General features: G+C 33.3%; 1 protein-coding gene across 4 annotated transcripts in view; it reads right to left on the minus strand.

Annotated features, from left to right (window-relative positions):
• LOC105215090 (serine-rich adhesin for platelets) overlaps window positions 1-21,656 on the minus strand; it is a 158,289-nt gene that overhangs the window by 132,648 nt on the left and 3,985 nt on the right. For 3 of the 4 annotated variants that reach the window (XM_054227826.1, XM_054227827.1, XM_054227824.1), the window contains exon 2: window positions 17,824-18,408. The gene's annotated coding sequence lies outside the window, so the exon portion shown is untranslated. Of the gene's footprint in view, window positions 1-17,823; window positions 20,451-21,656 lie in introns of those variants that run through there. The other variant, XM_054227825.1, reaches the window with a different exon arrangement.

A 21,656-nucleotide genomic window follows, 5' to 3' on the forward strand; every position in this document is an offset into this window, starting at 1 on the left:
ACTCTAACATACTCGTACTTACACACTGTGGTGGCCCGTATTCCGATAGCAAGTTGTCTATGGCCAACTAATTGCTTAACTAATGAGCTGGCAACGCTAGTGGTGGCCGTTGATTTGGTGTGTCCTGCATGTTGTACGTGTGTGTGTGTGTGTATGTGCCTGTAGCCCGCTTGTTTCCGTTTGGCTGGCGTCTGCATAAGCGCGCTTTTAATGGCCAATTCATGGCTGATAAAGTTGCTGCTGTTGCATTTAAGCGCTCCATATCAAATAAAGTTCGGAGCAGCCAGTAAGCCATAACGTTTTATGATACAGTTATTTGCGTGCGCTCGGAAGTATGAGTGGTTGTTTCGATTATCGTGGTTTTGGTTGGAGTTTTTAATTAAAAAATATCTTTTTTATACTCTCGCAACAAATGTTGCTAAAGAGAGTATTATAGTTTTTTTCACATAACGGTTGTTTGTAACACCCAAAACTAAACGAGTTAGATATAGGGTTATATATACCAAAGTGATCAGGGTGAAGAGTGGAGTTCAAATCCGAATGTCTGTCTGTCTGTCTGTCCGTCCGTCCGTCCGTCCGTCTGTGCAAGCTGTAACTTGAGTAAAAATTAAGATATCTTAATGAAACTTGGCACACTTATTTCTTGGCACCATAGGAAATGCGCAAAATCGGACCACTGCCACGCCCACAAAATGGCGAAAACCGAAAACACATAAAGTGCCATAACTAAGCCATAAATAAAGCTATGGAAATAAAATTTGGTACGAAGGCTCGTACTATGAAGGGGCATATTTGGATGTAGTTTTTTTGGGGAAGTGGGCGTGGCCCCGTCTTCTACTAAGTTTTTTGTACATATCTCGCAAACCAATAGAGATATATAATCCAAACTCTCTGCAGTCGTTTTTTTTAGCCATTTCCTAATACAGTCCAAAAATGAAAGAAATCGGATCATAACCACGCCCACCTCCCATACAAAAGTTAGGTTGAAAATTACTAAAAGTGGGTCAACTCACTAACGAAAAACGCCAGAAGCACTAAATTTCACATAAGAAATGGCAGATGGAAGCTGCACTGAGATTTTTTTACAAAATGGAAAATGGGCGTGGCGTCGCCCACTTATGGGTCAAAAACCATATCTCAGGAACTACTTGACCGATTTCAATGAAACTTTGTTTGTAATAGTTTCCTTACATCCCAATGATATGTTGTGAAAATAGGCCAAATCGCTTCACAACCACGCCTACTTCCTATATACCAGAACTTTGAAGACAATCTGAATCGTTTACTTTACAATATATAAAGTAAGTACTAGTGAAGATATCGGTGCAGAACTTTGCACAAATACTATGTTAATAGTGTGACAGCCCCATTCTAAAAATCGCCGAAATCGGACCATAGGTTTTTAAGGCCCCATATATCGAACACGAGGACCTCGGTGCTTCTAACCTAATATTATGGTTTCGAACTTTCAATGGACTTTATACAATATATATATGACGAATATGTGGGTAAAATTGTGTATTATATAATATAAATAAAGTTAAATAAATAAATTGCGAGAGTTTAAAATGTTCGGTTACACCCGAACTTAGCCCTTCCTTACATGTTATTTATTGAATTCTTCTTTTGTGAAATATACTGAAAAAAATATTAATTAAAAACTGAAAAGATTATATTAATTATTGATTATTAAGAAAAACAGCTATAGGGTTATTTTGATAATCATTCTTGTTTATATTTCACATTTGTTCAAATGATTCAAAGATCTTCACATTCATTTCTGAGTTTATTTTTACACAACTTTACGATACCAATAGAAATGTATACCAGTATCTTCATACTATAACAAGTTTCTTTATATGGGTAATAAGTCCATTTATAAGTCTAGATAAGTCAAATAAAACTTAAAATTCGAAATTAAGAAGTGACCTGCAACTCGTTCTCGAGAATATCACTTTTTTAGTTGTTCTTAAACCAACCAAAGTACATTCGATTCCATTATGTATGGAACTCGATTTCTTTTGCATGGCCACCGCGTGTGCGCTTGCAGAAGTCCAGACGCTGACGCAATTTTCGACAGTTTTAAAGCATAAATCGGCCAATACTGATGCAATTTCACGTACGATATTCGTACGAAGTTCATCAATCGTCGCTGGCTTGACGTAGACCCACAGAAAATAGTCTAACGGCGTCAAATCACACGCCCTAGACGGCCAATTGACTGGGCCATTTCGTGAGATCCACATATTTTGCTTATTGACGAAGCCTTTCGGGGCTTCATCGCTACGTAAGACGTAGCGCTCTTAAAGTTGAGACCACTGACTCCGAATTTCGGTAGGAAAATTTGATAATTTCGACTCGTTGTTGGATCGTATATCTTTCCATGATGAACAGGCAAACCTTACTGAAGAGAAATGTCAGGAAAGCGCACTGCACTCTGCACTCTTTTGGAAAACCCTTTATTAGAATTTTCATTGTAATGGTCGAAATTTAAAAAATAATTAAAATTCGTTCTGGAGAATACCATTTTAGTTAGTTGTTCTTGAATTTCTTGTCTTTACCAGAAAGTGCTAGAAGTTAGAAGTGAAAAACTGAGAAAGTATTGTAGGAAAGTTGTAAGGTCTAATTTTGCCAAAGTGTTCATTTATGACTCCGTATCAACGGCATAAACGAGTTAAAGCGAATAATATTTAGATTTATGTGAAGACACAGTAGATGGTCACGTGACAATTCGTTACGAGCAATTGAACTTCCAATAAAGAATTTTTTAGGCATGTTGTTTTCAAGAAGAAATAAAACGCATAAAATTCCATGTTGTGGACAAGAATTTTGACGTCCAAGTGACTGGCCGCGCCTGGCTCGAATGAAGTTGAAGCCGAATTTTCCGAATTCATATGTTACCTTATAAACGAAAACAGGCCCCCTTATCCCATGTGACGGCCTTTTTTGGGGAATATTTTAGAATTTATTTTCTATGACCAGTAAATAGATAGATCTTTTAGTTTATTATCATTTATTAACATATACTTCAAAGGTATAAAAATAAAATGTAGGCTAAAGGTATTGTGTAGAACATGAGTTACAGCGTTCTGAACACCCCCGCCTCGAAAAAATAGACTCGCACTCCCTCCACGATTTCAGATGATGAAAGAAGGTACAGAAGGGCTGCATACAAAATGGTATACAAAATGTTAAATGGGCGTGGCTCCGCCAGCTTATGGGTCAAAAACCATATCTCCGAAACTACTCGACCAATTTCAATGAAATTCGGTTTATAATATTTTCCTGGCATTCCAATGGTATGTTGTGAAAATAGGCCAAATAGGCTCACAACCACGCTTACTTCCTATATACCAGAACTTTAAATTCGACCTGAATAATTTACTTTACAATATGTAAAGTAAGCACTAGTGAAGATATCGGAACAGAACTTTGCATAAATACTACATTTAAAGTGTGGCAGCACCTTTCTAAAAATCGCCGGAACCACTGGACCATAGCCTTTCATGGCCCCATATATCGAACATGAGGACCTCGGTGCCTCTAACATAATATTAGGGTTTCTATGGACTTTATACCTTATATATGACGAATATGTGGTTCAAATTATGTATTATATAATTTTAAATAAATAAATTGCGAGTGTATAAAATGTTCGATCACAACCGCACTTACTTGTTTTTTTAGTTTTTTGCTATAAGAAAATCGAAATTCTGGGGATTTTTGATTGATAATAGGTCTATGCGTTTTCACGTGCTGAGTGCACCCAACAAACTTCAAGTCATTCGGTCAAGTCGTTTGTGAGATACGATGGAGATAAGCTTGAAACATACAGTTTTAAGAAAAACGCGTTCAAAGTTTTCAGCTGCCAACTCAGCGCTTCGAACAGCTTCATCTTCAAATTGCAGTATCTTTGAAACGACTTCGAATTTTTCAAAATCACTTTAATGCCGAATTTTAGACATGTTAGGAAAGCAATTCATGATAATATTTCTAAAAAAACAATCATTTTTTTCACATGGAGTGACCCCCTAAAAACCAATATATTCGACCACGATGCTCTGAAGTCCTAGTAATTTTAAAACCAAATGTAAAAATTTAGTTTTTCTTGGAAATCACATAACCCAATCTTCTTACTAAATCCACATAAACTAATTTTGTTTTGGAAATTACAATTCAGTAAATCACAATAAATAGGATCCAAAAAACAAAATATGTAAATATTTACAAAATAATTAAATAATCATATAAAGAACACGCAATACATATAAACATTTGGTTTGTACCTATTTGTATATTTGCTTATACCTGTAAATAAATAGGCCAGTTGGCGGCCAGTTTTTATAACGGTACTATTTCGCATTTATTTGTAAAATAAATATTTGCTAAACAAACATACACAGACACATATTTAAATGAAGCGGCGGAAGTATTAAATTTTTAATTCATCCAAAATTGCAATTGAGCACTGAAGTGCTTAAAATAACGAATTTCTATTCCCACTACAGTTGTAGTTTCGCAGTTGAATTTTTAATTTGAATGCGGTGCAGAAAATTAGTTTTTTTAGTTTAGCTCCCCCCAAAATACATTTTTCACATTTGTGAAGTGGAAAAGTATTTGAAGCGAATTTACCCCTTAAATTTTGTTATATGCAAATTAACAAATTCATGTTATTTGTACCTTGAATGGCTGATGACAAGAGTGAAGCTGATATATTTTTGACATTAATTGTAGGATTCTTCTTATTGCAAAAATTAAACAAGTAAAGAAGGGATAAGTTCGGGTGTAACTGAACATTTTATGCTCTCGCAATTTATTTATTTAATTTTATTAATATAACACACAATTTGCCCCACATATTCGTCATATATATAAAATTGGAAACCCTAATATTAGGTATATGGAAGTTAGGTGAAGTTATGACCCGATTTCACACATTATAAGCACGGAGACATATTATTAAAAGGAAGTTATTCACTCTGAATTTCTTCAAAATATCTGCGAGGACTTACCTATATTTTCGGTTAAAAAAATTAGAAACACTGAGGTCCTCATGTTCGATATATGGGACCTTGAAAACTTATGGTTTTCGATTTCGACGATTTTACGATTTTTAGAAGAGCGATTGTCACACTATAAATGCAGTATTTATACAAAATTCTGTTCCGATATGTTCATTAGTGCCTAGTTTATATCATGTGAAGTAAATGATTCAGATCGACTTCAAAGTTCTTGTATGTAGGAAGTAGGAACACAAACCAAATTTCATTGATATTGGTCGAGTAGTTTCGGAAATATGGGTTTTGACTCATAAGTGGGCGGAGCCACACCCATTTAAAATATTGTATACCAATTTGAGTGCAGCTCTTCTGTACCATCTTTATAATTAAATTTAAGGTTTCTGTTGGTTTTCATAGCTGAGTCCGATTTTGCCCATCTTCGAAACCAAACTTACTATGGTACCAAGAAACACGGTACCAAGTTTCATCAAGATATCTTAATCGGACGAACGAACAGACAGACATTCGGTTTTGAACTCGTTCAGTTTTGGGTGTTACAAACAACCGTTATGTGAACAAAACTATTAAACTCTCTTAGCAACTTTGTTGCCAGCAAGATTGTTGCGAGAGTATACAAATAGTCTAATAATCTGATAGAATTAAAATAACATATTGTGTGATGAGGTCTTTGCACTTAAACCTTTGAAACTTCAGTCTACGAAAGATCACAACTTTAAAGCTGAAAAACCAGCTGCCCAATCACATGGGTAAGCAGTCGCACACTATTATTTACCAATAAAAGGTTTATTGCGGACTCAATTGCAGCAATGAACACATGAACCATTTCTAATTTTATTTATCAATTCGTTTTGTGTTTCGTGTAAAACCGCTACAAGCCACCAAACTGATTTCTCCACCGACATGTGCACCGTTGGTGAGTCCATGAACTCGTCAGCAATAGTAACTTTTCATTGCAACAAATCCCAACTGACAACAGCTGTTGCTTGCTCATTTATCGTCGTGCATCATGCTGCTGCTACGGTCCGGTCCGCAACGCTTTCTACAGCTTTTCAGTTTATTGCAATTTACTCGAGTTGCAATTTTACAAATTCACCCTTGGTTGCTCGCTTTAAATCCTCCTCGGCAGCTGTGATCCTACCCTTCTTGCCGCACTCTTTCTGGCTTTCTTAGCATTATATTCATAAAAGACGAAGCTTACAGTGCAAAAGCGCTGCAGCTGGCGTGCCACCTAAGCTTTACCTCACATTCACGAAGCCATTAGCATACTCAACAACTATACATATGTATGTATATATAGAATGCTTGTCCTTTGTAGTCTGTTATGCTGCTACTATGGACTTCCGTCTCACCTTTGGGCTCTTCAAGCTTCGTCTTTATGGCCACATAATTCCATTAGCTCTGATTTTACTATACACTCATTTTGGTATTATGCACTCTAAAGTGTGGAAGAGTGTGAAAGTGCAGCACACTTTAGTGCTAAATAGAATATACGTATCGTATGCCTAGGTATGAGTATGTGAGTATACTCGTTGGTATGTATGAAGTTGCTGTTGCATAGATGAGCCTGAGAAAAAATTAAACAACGGAGTACAAAAGAAGAATCTGAAACGGTTCTCCGTAGTTTAAAGTGTAACCAGAAAGTGTATGTAAATTTTAAAAACCTTTATATATTTGTGGTTTCTATTTTAGTGTCCTAAAAATATGTATTTAAATTACCTTTATTGAAGAATTATTAAAAAATTAAGTTTTTGAAAAACAGGACCAGTTCCATCCTAGATCAGTGGGACTTCATTTTTTTATCGGAATAGTGATCTATATTTGAAACTAGATTGTAAAAGTCGTGTCTTTTAGCCATCAAGTATCGGACATTAAACGAATACCAGCAATGAAACACCATATATTCGACCGCAGAAGGCGCTTTCTAAGCTTCTCAGAACCAGTTTTTACACACACTTATACAGTCCTCCCTTTCAGTGTTAAGGAATTTCATTCAATGTCGGATGATCTTTTTAAATTATTAAATATAAAGTTATCAGTTGATAGTCCGGTGGCAATCAAGGCAATATCCTTTTTGTGTGTATCAGGCAAAAGCGTCTTGTGTTGTAGGACAGCGGTGCAGACATCTTCCACCAGAAATAAGCGACTCAAATTCTACTGGGTTCTAGCCCACAGTGGCATCGAGGGTCACGAAGATGATCGAAATGTAGGAACATGGTCGGCATACTCACTGGTTACAGACTTGTGGCGGCGTACGTCTACAAGATGAGGCTGACATATAGCGAAGAATCGCAGAAAATGCCAAAAGCAAGGTGCCAGAGAAACAATGGAAGATCTCTGGGTGCTTGTCCTGAAGTGTCAAGGCAACGGCTTCAGCACTTGGGGAGCTTCACATTACAGGCATCATAAAGGAGCCTTATAAATCCTAACTAAACTATTCGCTGGACTTAATATGATAATTTATTATAACTAAATTCAATTCCAAGTAACTCTCTTGGTAATAAAAAATTTGTCATAAATAACTCCTCATTATTATGATCTGAACTCTGTTGAGTGCATACTGCCTAGAAAAGGTCTCTGATGAAAGAACTACTACATTTGGATTACCTATACATAGATCTGGTGCCACCAATTAATTCAAGAATTCTAACCACAACTTCCACTTCTGTAAAGTGATAATCTCTTTTAAAAACCAGTTTTATGAAAATTATGTTTGATACCCTCTGAGTGATATAGCCAAAATCCTATCAGGATATCAGAACATATATGCTAGAATTTGGAATATATATTGGGTTATTAGGGTATTAGTATCTCATCGTTAGGGAGAATACGACACATAAGAATATTGTGTAGTAGACTGAATTATAATTTAATCATTTCTTTATGATATCCGCTACAATAATTAAAATATTTTTCCGCTTAATAAAAACAACGGTGAAAAGTAAAATTTTACAAAAATTTGTCTATGAAAGATGAATTCTATTCAACGTTGCTTTTGCAAATTTTATAAATTTAAATTTAATTACATATATTTCGTTTTTCGTTGAACTGGCTGAACTGAATTTGCATACATACTGACACGCATGCATATACATAGATATAATCGCACATACAAGTATATATACTGGTAGCTAATCTGAAAAGATTAAAAAGTACTTACACAATGGATTAAGCAAACTCTGGCGAACTAATGGCGAGTTTTTAAAAACTATAAGCTTTTAACAACTAAACTATAGATACAATTGCTTATCGTGGCAAAGGTATTTTTTGCAATAAAAAGTTGTTGCAGAAAGTCTGGTTTAAAAGAAAGTTTAATGATCGGATTATTAAAAAGATAATAAAAACAATATAAAGGTTAGAAAAAATAATAAAAACTGTTTATAATTTTACGAAATTCAGCCCAAAATTATATAAGTTACGAAATAATATTTCCTACGAAACACATTACAATAATAGGGTTTGATATGGGATTGTATCTGCCAAATGGTGATATCATATTGGTTTTAAGCCAAGCCTCGTAGAAAAATGGATGAAAGCCGGTTAAAATGACACTTATATCAGTTTGGTTTACGAAATGAGACGGACACGGTTTTTTACCACCGGGCTGCCAACTCAGCAGAATTCCTAAATTTTTTTTTTGAAAAATATCATTCAAATATTGTGGAATCTATCAATATCTTCAGCTAACCGAATACATATATTTCGGTCAATATGAGAGCAATGTTTATAATAGTTTGAGTTTTATAATAGTTTGTTTTGGTTAGCATATTGAGATGTAAAATTAAAAATGGACCAAATCGGTCCCTATCCTTCCAGAAGTCTGATATTCGGATTGTGATTTGTTTCTATAAAAATGTGAGTTAATTGCTAAAAGTAGTTATGTGACACAAACGAAATGATATTGGTCCACACGTTTTTCATGTCTCATATACAGAATATTAATTACCGATCTTATGGCTGGATTTATGGTAGTGCTTTGTGACTGGCTAGTATTGTAATAGCTCAGTAAAATTTTGGGACTCAAATAAATCTCTTCTAGTTAACTTTATAATTTTCTCGTGTATCGAAATAAATATGTAACGGACCTCTAATTATTACAAATCTCAGGAAAATCTAGAAAGCGTTTATTGCTCACTTCCGCCCGTTCAACCATACTACTCGGACCAAACCTCCTTTATCATTTAGGGTATTCACAAGGTGTCATAGTGTGTCATATCGTCATATTGTCATATCGTCATATTGTCATATTTTTTTATGACTGTCGTACCAACACTGTTGTTGTTTCACATGCAAAATGAAAATATGACTGAAACAACACTGCGTGGTATGTTTCTTGAGTTCGCTATTCTATACCCCTATCCACTTGCTGCCGAATTTTTTCGGTTTTTTGCGGCATATGCCTAGTACTGCGGTAACCGGTTACTTTTTGGAACCGGTTTTTTGGGACACACTCGTGGCAGTGTGGGCGGTCGGTGGGTGTGGTTGTGGGACAAAACTTCGACGAGTGGGTAGTCGGTTTTCTGTGAAGAACCGTTTTTTTTGGGTCGGTCAGTGGTCGGTTTTGCTCGTGCCCTTCTGTCCGAACACTTCTCAACCGATTTATACCGCACATTGCATATATGTGGAAAATACGGACATATATCTGGTTTTGGCCTCAGCAAAAATCGCTGTTTTTTTTGCTAAGGCCAAAATCGGATGATCGCATATATACATATATTGATGATTTTTTATCGCGGATCTCGGATATATAGCATTTCTGTCTACTTAATTTTTCACTATCAACTGATTAAGTGTAGAAATATGACAAAATATGACATACAACAGTTAAGGGTGCTCACAAGTGTCGTATTTTTTAAGAATTTTAAAATATGACATACGACATACAACAAAGCTTGTGAATTGCCTAATTGTTTTTTTTTTTTATATATTATAAAAATTTTATATACTATACTAATTATGAAAATATTTGAAGAGCAGTCATGAAATTCAATTGAATTAATAGAATCGTAGCATTATTTAGTATTTTCTAATTGAGCAATTAATCCCAAGTTAAAAAATTTATTCACTGTTTAATTTATATTTTTCAAAATACAAATGTTTTCTCTAACACCTGTAAGCTTTTAGAAAAAAGCTTATTTATGCTCAAAAAATTCTCTTCAAAACTATTTCATTAAATACTATCAATTCTACCCATATATTTTAATGTAGCATGCCTCTGTACACAAGACCATTGAAAATGTCTACACAATTAATTTATTACGCATTTCAAATGTCGCAGTTAAGTGTCAATAAATTTTCCAACAATTTCGTAAGCTCATAATTGAAAAATTTTACATATATTTTGCTTATTATATTAAAATTGTGGGAAATTTTAAATATTGTAAGGAATTTTAAATGCAAATAAATGAATGCAGTCAAGAGCAAAAATAAGATGCAATATATTATATATTTAAATAGCTGTAAATATGAAGCAATTGCCGTCTCGAAATGTATAGTCTTAACTGCTATAACTAGACCCATAAAATATATATACCAGCCTGTTTTGTTGTTTGTGTGCATTTTTGTCTCGTGAGTGTTCATAAATTTATGGTAAAATGCACTCTGTCGAGGCTACAAATCTTGTACAAGTATTTCGTGAGAAAATAATGCACAATTTCACCATTTTATTTGCAATAAATTAAACGTTAAACAGAATTATTACTTATTTTCAAAACACATGGAACTGAAAATATTTTAAACACCCCCTAAACTGTTTCTCTTATATATTTCAGGCATTTTGCTTATGTACTACTCTACATACGAGTATATGACGCCATTGTTTCTTTCCGGTTGGCGAAACTAAGCATTATGAGGTAAGTGAAATGTGTCTATAAAATTTTTTATTACTCTCATATATGTAGTAGCGGCAAAAATGTTCAATGAAAACCAAACTCTATGATATATGCGCTTTGTTTACTTTCCATTGTTGAGATGGAAGAGTTTTAAAGCAGAGCAAATCGGTAGTCGCGCCGTGAAAGATTGTAGAAATTGAAAAATTTGCAAATAATTTATTTATTTTTTTCTTATTTCAATTGTATATATTGAGCAGATATTAAAATTCAGTAAAAATAGTGGCGAATCAGCAAAAAGCACGTTTTAAAGTTCAAAAACCTATAAATGTTTTGATTATCGCATTCGGTTTATGTTTGCTTTGTTTTATTTTATTGCTTTTTAATTTGTCTTATTTCGTTTGATTGTGATCTCAAAATATTTTTATGCCCCGTTTTATAGCCTAATGGTCGCTAACAATACCGTAAAATAAGCGTTGAATGTGATATAGAGTTAAATAAGTCAGAAGTAAATGTCTGAGGAACTCTATTTACATTAATACATCGGGAATTCGTCGTATATTCGGCATAAAGGCCACTAGAATTACGAAAATCATTATATATAGTATATGCAAGCTGGGACCGATTTTAACTATTTCTGCCAGCCTGATGTTTTTGAAAAACCTAAGTAATGACCATGATTTTAGCAATATACCGAGTTCCACTTCTAAAAGGAAAATATTCTCTCCGAATTTCTAGAAAATATCTAAGAGATTTACCACTTTTCGGTAAAAAATATCCATAAGCCCTTTTACATGGACGATAAATAGTCCTAGAAAAGTTATAGTCAGATTTCGACAATTTGTAAATAAGCGATGCGTCACCGCCAGTGTTGTATTTGTGGAAAGTTTTCTTCCGATATCGTCAATGGTGCTTGACATATATGAATATTGTCAAGTGAATGATTAAGATGGAATTTCGTTGAAATTGATCTAACAGTTCTTGCGATATAGTTTTTAACCCAAAAGTGTGCCACGCCCATTTTCCATTTTTTATATCAATCTGAATGCAGCTCTCTACCATCTATCTCTTCCATAAAACTTAGCGTTTGTGACGTTTTTCGTTAATAAGTTAATGCACTTTTAATATTTTCAACATAACCTTCATATGAGCTATGACTATTACTCCAATTTAATTTTCCATTTTCATACATAATTTGTTATTAAAACCACGCCTACTGTCATTCTGTATCCCATAGGCCTTACAAAAGATGACTCAAGTTTCGGAAAAGGTACCGAAATTGGATTTAGTATTAATATTTTAATATTTTCTTCCTAAAATTGGATTCAATTCTTTCACGAATTTAATATTTTGTGTCTTATTATTATTCGTTATATACATAATTAAGTGTACTCCTCAGAGATACTTTTAGTAATCTCTTGTTCTTTAATTATGCAATGATATACTTTAAATTTAGTCCTTTATTAATTAATGATCTTTCCTTCAGATTTTAGGAGGCGTCATTCTAATTTTCTCAAAATATTTAAAAATTAAATTTATTTATTATGAATTCCCAATTTTTTTAGTTTAATACAATCTAGTAATTGCTGGCATTGGTTTAAAAAAGGCTTTATTCCTAATCATTCACTCATTTGCTATTTTGTTTACTGAGTGTAGACGTCATGTACATATTTAAAATTGCTTCTTCAATTAAATCTGTACTCATTTGCTCAATTAGAATTCTTTCTGTTCATATATACATAAAAATGTTGAATGTGGGTATATACTGGGTGGGCTGTATTTTAAATTGAATAAATTTAATATTTACTAACAAATGAGTTAGTTAAGCGTGTTTTGGAAATCATTCTTACCGAAATAATACGCTGAAATAGTGACAACCTACATTGGAAATGGTTTAGTTGTCTACATATTGTTGAAGCAATTTTAAACTTCCGGACTTTCGATAGCTGTAGAAAATACTACCGTATCTGGGAAATATAAATTTGTTTAGCTGGTTAAAAAGTCACACATTTTTATACTCTCACAGCCATAAATATAGTTATAAAAGTAAAATTTGCAACAAAGGATCGCACTAGGAAGGGGCATATTTGGATGTAATTTTTTTGGGGAAGGCCCCGCCCCCAAATCGGTTATTTGTATATATTTCGCAAACCAATAAAGCTATATAAACCAAACTTTCTGCTGTCGATTCTCTTACGTACCCCACCACACACCATCAAATTAGTTGAAATCGTATAATAACCACGCCCACCTCCCATACAAAGGTTAGATTGAAAATTACTAAAAGTGGGTTATTTCACTAACCAGAAATACTAAATTTTATAGCAGAAATTGCAGAAGGGAGCTGCACTCTGATTTTTTTACAAAGTGGTAAATGGGCATGGCATCGTCCACTTATGGGTCAAAAACCATATCTCAGGGACTACTCGACCGATTCGAATGAAATTCGGTATATAATATTTTCTTGACACCCTGATGACAAGTGTGGAAAATGGATGAAATCGGTTCACAACCACGACAACTTCCCATGTAACTCAATTTTGAACTCCATCTTATTCCTTCACTTTATAATATATACATAAGGAACCAATGAAGATAGCGAAATAAAACCTTACATAAATACTGTATATGATCTGTGGCATCACTTGTGAAAAAATTGTCGAAATCGGACTATAACTTTTCAAAGCCCCGAATATCGAATATAAAGAACTCAGTGCCTTAGGGTAATGTTTCACCGAAAATATTGGTAAATCTCTCGTATATCTTAATGTAATTCAGAGGAAATATTCTTCTAATAGTATGTCTCTGTACCAGAAATTTAAATTAATTAAATTAAATTGGGTCATAACTACCCCTAGCTCTCATATAATTATTATAGGATTTCAAATTTGGTCAAATTGTGTGTTATCTTAATAAAAATATATCAATAAATTGCGAGAGTATAAAACGTTCGGTTGCACCCGAACTTATTTCCTTACTTGTCTCTCATTAAGTCTGTCAAAAATGCCTAAAAAGGCTATAACAGTTACTGGTTTCAAAAAGACTTCAGGTCATGCCGCGAGGTTGTTCCGATTCTGCAACAAAAATTTCCTGGAAGTCCGGTTTCAAGATGAGATTTGACTTCCTGACTATCTTTTGAGTAGTTAGTTCAAAAGCTGATTGTCCAAATAAAGTTGAATGTCTCAAATTAAGAGCACATATTATATATCAAAAATAGAAGAATAATAGCTTTAATTAATTTTTAATACCTACATAAGTGATTTCGCACCCTATATATGAACGTTGACGTACAAGCAGTGTGCTTATTAATACACTCACTAAATATTTTCGCCAGCCTTCATTGTGCTTTTCACTTGCAAATCACTTTCAATTAATCAAACCACAATTTAAAAATATGGCTAATTATAAACGCCAACAACTTATGGTTTGCACAATAATTGTTGTGGGCTTGCTGTTATAAAAACACTATTTATCTAACACATGTCTGTTACTTGTTACTTTTTTTTGCGCAAGGTCAAATTTCAAACAAAATTCTTAGTTTCATTATTTATTAAATTGTAGATGAAATTATTCCGAAAATCAAATAGAGATTATGTTTCAATAAATTACGAGGCAGCGCTGAGACCAGAAGCAATTACTGTTTCGATGAAAACAAGATTTGTGGAACAGATCCACATTCCTAGAATTTTTGTGGCATTTAAAGCATTTTGATGAAGGCTATCGCCCAAGAGAATATTAAACGGCAGTGTTTCGACAGTCATAACCTCCACTACAGTGATTCCAACTTGGCAAAAATACGTTTTGCAACACTTTATATTGAATTTTGAACATATTTAATATCAGATCTTGATTCATACCGAAAAATTCAATAAAATTAATATAATATTTTATTCAACAGAAATTCCTGGGTCTATGTCGTAGCATCGGTAATTAGGAAATTACTTATTTAAATGCCACATTAAATTTTTATTCGCTTTTTTGAAGCATTTGTGCAGCTTGTTCGCACTAATTAAGCCTCCAAGCAATGAAAAATTAACAAAAAAATGTACCATCAAATACTGGGAAACTCGAAATATTTATTTATACTAAAGACGATACTCTTTAAATATTTATTTTTCTCCGTCAAAAAATTTTATACAATTCTGCAGATTGATATAGAAAAAATACAATAAATAAAAGTATATAGTATGTCTACTATCATAAGTCAAAACATTTTTTTCCATTACAATGCGGTTACACGCAACCGGTGGACTGTGCCAGTCAGGCATTGCCAAACACTCAGCCAACAATCAAGCGAAATTGATTGAAAAACTCATATATTATTTAAACACTTTATACAAGCATATAATATTGATGAATTTATTTTTTATTGCTGCTGTTTATCTGCATTATTCATAATATCATAAAAATCTCGCCATCTGTTTGTAATTTTAAATGTCAATTAAGCGAAATTATTTAATTTGTTGCATTTTTTTCATCATGAATTTCAAATTTGCTTGTCTATATGTCTGTTATATATTGACAAATTAAAACCAATGCTTGTGCATTTTTAATCGTTAATGTCTTACATATAAACATGTGAATAATTAATGATTGCTATTATGCATTTTGTTATACGATAGGTTGATATATATTGAGGCATATGTTAGGGGGGAATTATATTATTTAAATACATGTATCGGTTGATGTTATGTGTATTACTGACTGATAATATACGAGTATTTAATAATTGATTGTCAATGTAGAGTTTAAGCCTTCAATGTCTGGGCACCGAAAGGCATGCCAAGTTTTGGCTGTTAAAGAATTTTATTTTGAGCCAAAGGCTGTGATAAATTTATCCAAAAATCTATAAAAGTCTTCAATGTAGGGCTCTTAAAATTATTCGAATATCCGGTACGCAATGTTACAACTATTCGAATAGTCGTTCTACTGGTATCTGGTTTCTATTCGAATAGTTCCTCTACTGGTATATTTGAATAAATGAAAATTGTTGGAAATCCAAGCAGCTTTTGATTTTTGTTTGTTGTTTGTGATTATCACTTTTTTGAACAAAAATAAGAAAATTAATGAACTTTAAATGAACTATTTGAATACCGAATATTATTATTCGAATATATCCAGTTAGTGGAATAGAGCTCTACTTCAAACCTATTGCTACCCCAGTTTCCCGCAACATAGGCCCCAGACGGAAATACTAGTATTGTTATAATTTTGGTAAAAGGCGTGGATAATTGTAATGTGTCTAGTTGTAATGACGTCAATTTATCATGTCAAACAAGGTAGTTCGATATGATAGTTGATGCGGCAATCAACTGCAGTTTCTTCTCAACAAATATAGTTGAAAGAGACTTCTATAATTAGTTTCCAATAGTTTAAAAAGTTTTTGTGGACTTTCAAAGAGTATATAACGGACAGTAATGAAAATGAAATTCACCTATCCGTCTTAAAAAAGATCCTACAGAACATATTTTTAGATCTGCTCTTCAAGCTGCGTAAGACTAAGTTACATTCCTGGGAATTAGAGTCCAAGTAGGGTTTCTCTGTGAATCGAAAAATGCTCTCAAGTGTCTTATAAGATAATTAATGCCCTTCAGCTACTACTCGGTGTTGGTGAAAGCGTAAGGAGAGAGTGATTGGCTTTTCAATAAATCATTATGGTAGAGATATGTATGTAGGATAAAACATTTAACAAGGTATTGTTGTAAATGTGTTGCTGGAGGAATCTAAATAACCTATATAAACCTGGTTAGAGGCCACCACATTGAAACATTGTACGAGATGTATTCAAAAAATAACGGCAATTCTCGTTTTTAGAATAGAAATATTTATTCATTCGTCTAAATTTAAGTTGTCTTCTTTAAAATGCTCCCTTTCTCGTGTGCTTGTAAAACGACAGCTCTTTAAAGTTCTCTTTATTTTTGGAAAAAGAAAAAAGTCACACTGCACCATTTCTAGCAAATATGGATACTGGTGACTCAGTATTGTCTTTGGTCAAGAATTCACGAACAAGCAACGTAGTGTAAGCTTTTAATAAACGAAAATCTCGAAGCTCATAAAACCACGTCTAAACTTAGCGGTTGCTACAGACAAAGTATCCAATGTATACTGAAATTGTATCGTACTTCAGGGGCATGCATACCAACATAATAAAAAAAAAATTTACAACTGAAAATTAAAAAATTCCCGTTATTTTTTGAACACACATCGCAAATGTAGTTTTAATATAGAAGCGAAATTTTCAGACTACCGTTAACCGACTAACTCAATATAGCAATATAGGGACCGAATCAAGGCAAAATCGACGAAAACTTAAATTCCAAAAAAACCTTAGAAACTATTTCCTTTATATTAAAGCCGTGTACTTACAGGACATTGTCCAATGGGTACACATGCGGTGAGACTTGGGATCGTGGCAAATGCAAGTTGGCATAAGCTGTATGGAGGAAGGCGAGATCAATCATTTAAGCATTTCCTTCTACATTGTCCAGCTTTTGCCAGACTGAGGTTGAAACACCTCGGAAGGCCTTTTTTCGGCGATCCTAGCGAATTGGCTCTAATCGATATTAGCTGTCTTAAGAAATTTGTAACGGATTCTAAGCGTTTTGCAGAATCTTAAAGGCCTTTGATCCACAGGGAGTTTTATTGGTACCACAAAGGTCAGCGCCGAGGCTGTCTAAGTGAGATCTTCTGTTTTTTCAGATATCTGCCTACAAACCTAACCTAACCTAACCTAAAGCCGTGTTTTTGGGCAAAATTAAAATTATTATATTATATATGTATATACAAGCTTGAAGTCGTCCCTTAAAACCTCTAGGTTGAATCAGAATTAATAAAATTGTATGGAATTTGGCTGAGCTGCTTATGAAGAATCAATCAAATTACATTTAAATTCAACAAATAAGCCTCTCGGTGATATATAAGCGTGATTATTATTATAAAAAATATGCATATGAATAACAAGTAATCTGCTCTCTCACCTTTTATTTCTAATCCACACTCAACGCATTTATTACGCAATTCAAATGTTGTTGTTTGTTATAGCAATTGTTGTTGCTGTAGTTGTAGTTGTTTTGGCATAAGCCTTTTCTTTTATTCACTCAAAATCCACATTGAACCGCGCGGCAACGAAGTAAAATAGCATTTTGTTGCTGTTGTTGTACTTATTTATATGTAAATATGAGGGGGGAAAACAAAAGGCCGCGGCGGCATTCAAGCGCTCAAACAACAACACAAACACAGACAAAGAACGATGAGGAGACTACTATTGAGTTTGATGCTCGGGATGGCTGATGAATGAGAAATGCTATATGCTGTTGGAGGCTGTGTTGTGTGTTACGCACTCAAAAATGGCGATCGGCTGCTTTAAGCAACAATGAAGACCGAAGGTGTGCAGCGACCGCTAATTTCCGACGAAAGCGTACAACAGCAACAGTGTTATCCTTCAATTATCCTTGCGTGGTATTTCAAGCGTTGTCGGATTAGTTGCGTTCTTTTTTTTGTTGTTTTTATTATTTTTAGATTTTACAATTTCTGCTTTTCATATTTGTATATTGTACGATTTGCTATTTGTTATGATTAACGGTAATATTAAAAAATATATATATGTATTTATTGAACGAACTCAACTGCTGCGTGTGTGTGTGTTAAATATTTCATTTATTTTTTTGCTGATTATAAATTTCCGACTGATTGCACCAATTATACTTTGCATTAACACTGTGTCGAGTTTATTTATTTTTTAATTATTTTTTGCGATTTTTTTTTTCAATTATTAACTCGTCGATAATTTTTAATTCACATTGGCATTTGGCTTTTGTTTATTTTTTCATATTATTATTTTTTTTTTAATTTTTATGCTCACATTCTCATTATTTAATCAAGCAGCAGGCTTTCGCTTAATTTTCTTCACGCAACTGTAGTTTGCTACAGATGAAAAATAGCAATAGCAACAGAAAATTCGCGCAAAATCTTAAAATTTAATCGCATATAATCTATTTACTCTGTTATAGTATAGATTTGTGCTGATTAATCAGCGCAATGATACTTTAAGTGTTGTTTACCAAATACGCTTTCATTATTATTTCTGTACTTTCACATATAGACATATTCATGTACATACATACATACCCATAAATGAGCTCTCTTTAATGTGAAATAAGTACGGAATGCTTTTAAATTTGCTTTCTTTCTATTTTTGATTGTGCAGAAATTTCTGATTTTCGTTGATTCGTTGAAAAGCCAGCACTTTGCACGAGCGCAGTTCTTTAAGTGCATTTGAATTATAGCAAATATATTATATACTTAAATTGTCGGAAAATATATTTATTACTAATCTGGAAAATAGCGAAATATCATCAAAACAAAATTAAAAACTGCCTCAACTTTGGTATATTTTCTGCGACTATGCAAACAACAATAATTCTTCATGTCAAGTGTATATGTATAAACAGATCAAGTCCACTGTATACACAGATAGTGTATATAAGAGTATTTATATGAAAAATGTTAGTTTTCAGATGAGTTGAACTGATCAAAAACATTTCCATATCTCCTGAAAGATTGTCTTATGATTTTTATATAAGAAGTGATTTGTTATGGAGGCGCTGAGGTCTAGATAAAAGGTTTTACAATATAGACGCTGCAAACGTAAACCGATAGGGACAGCAAACGACGCCATATTTTTTCCTGCTCTGTTGGCATTTCTCTTCAGTGAGGTTTGCCATTTAATCATGAAAAGATATACTAAGACCACTTTATTGTCGTCATAATCATCCAATACAAAATGCTCCGGTGTCAGTGAGACAAAGAAGTGTCCGTTGTGTCGAGAATATTGCTGCCCCTAGCGTATTAATTGGGAAAGACCCAAATCAGTCTCTCACACGTCGTTCTCAAGCGTTGGGCATCTCTGTGACGACGTTGTAGCGTTTTTGCGAAAAGATCTTGGTCTACATCCCCACAAGATTAAATTGACGCAAGAACTGAAGCCGCTTGACCACCAAAATTGTCGTCGTTGTCTCACGATATGCCTCAGTCAATTCACCGCCTAGGTCATGCGATTTGAAGCCGTTAGACTATTTCCTGTGGGGCTACGTCAAGTTTATGGTCTATGCCAACAAGCCAGTGATGATTGAATCGGCCGATTTATGCTTGAAAACCGTCGAAATTTGGGTTCAGCGTCTGAACTTCTGCAAGCGTACCCGTGGTGGCCATGCAAAATGCGAGTTCCATACATATCATAGCATTGAAGGGACATATACATACCATGGCATCACAGGACATTTGTAACGCTCTTATTGAAAAACCCTTAATTTGCAAAAAAAATAGTCAGCTAATATAATTTCATATATAATCCAACAATAACCTAGTCGATAGGTGGCGCTGTGGTCGAAATATTAAGCATCTAGTTTATATTTGAATCGAAAATTCATCAAATAAAATACAATTTTCGAGCGATTAATATGTCCGATAGGTGAGCCACTTAAGAACTCAATTACTCCAATTATTTTCTTAAGACATATTTAACACTCTCTGTAAGGAAGTGTCTTCAAATTTCACAGAATTCATTATTGGACCCAAAATTTGTTATAGAACAATACAAAACTGATTAGCTGCATATTTATATATATATTGTAGAATAAATAAATTTTTTATCGCCACTTTCTATGATACTGTATATACTGTGAACATGTGTATTAACTAGCTTCAGCAACTCAATAAACTGATTTCAGTACAGACTACGTTGAGAGAAATCTTGCTTGGTGCATACGTTTTTTGCTTTAATTAACGTCTATTAATAGAAAAAAAATCTTTTTGGCGAATATTTAAATTTTCTATAAATATACAATGATACATGCATTTTATTACTCATACGACACGGTGAACTCTTAGTGGACACGGCGTATGAGTAACTTCTGTATATTAAGAATTTAAATTATTTTGATTTCATATTTGATTCTATTGCTTAGTTTAATTGTTAGCGAAGCTTGTTACAACAACTGTATTTTAATTGAAAATTCTAAATTTTTTGGAATCAACAAAAACTGGTGAAATTCACACGATACAAATTAAGTTTATAGAAATCGCTAAAAATTTGATTTTTAAAGATATTTTTAAGATTAATGTATTTCATTTTATCAAAATTATTTGTATTCTTCATATTAACACAGAATTCTCTAGATAATTTTTCAACGTTTTGAAGTCACTTTAAAGTCAAATAGAATGAATTTCAATATCTCAAGTAGCAATAAATGAAATATTATATAAACCTAAGCAATCATTTAGTGAGCAAATTTGATTGTTTTCTAAGTCAGAGTGAATCGCAAGAAATCCAATGAACAAGATTTCCCTTAAAAAGATTCATATCCCTCTGGTTATACGAGTTATAAGAAGACATTCTACTATAAGATAAAAATCAAAAATATTAACAAATGCCAATTATAGAAGTTATTTCAAATTTTTTCACCACATTCTTAATTGCCTCTTGATTATACTTCCAAGATGATATACTAAAAAGCGTAATATATTTTTACTAAAAACAGTGTATTCTGTCAAAGAGTCTCTAAAGCCAAAATTGATTGATTTACATTTCTGTTTTTTTTTCAACTATTATTTTATATTCCATTTCCAACTGCAAATCCAACACTAAACAACTAAAATTTTCAAATTTCTTTCATTTCTAAATTACTACAAAATTTGTGTGCTGCAAAAATTAATATAAAATTTATAAATAATCACAGCACGTACCAGAAATAGCTTTGACCAAACCACATCAATTTTTCAAACACATATGAACTCTGAACTTAATGCATCA

Source organism: Zeugodacus cucurbitae, chromosome 3 (assembly GCF_028554725.1).
Source record: "Zeugodacus cucurbitae isolate PBARC_wt_2022May chromosome 3, idZeuCucr1.2, whole genome shotgun sequence".
In the NCBI taxonomy this organism is placed as follows: Eukaryota; Metazoa; Arthropoda; class Insecta; order Diptera; family Tephritidae; genus Zeugodacus; species Zeugodacus cucurbitae.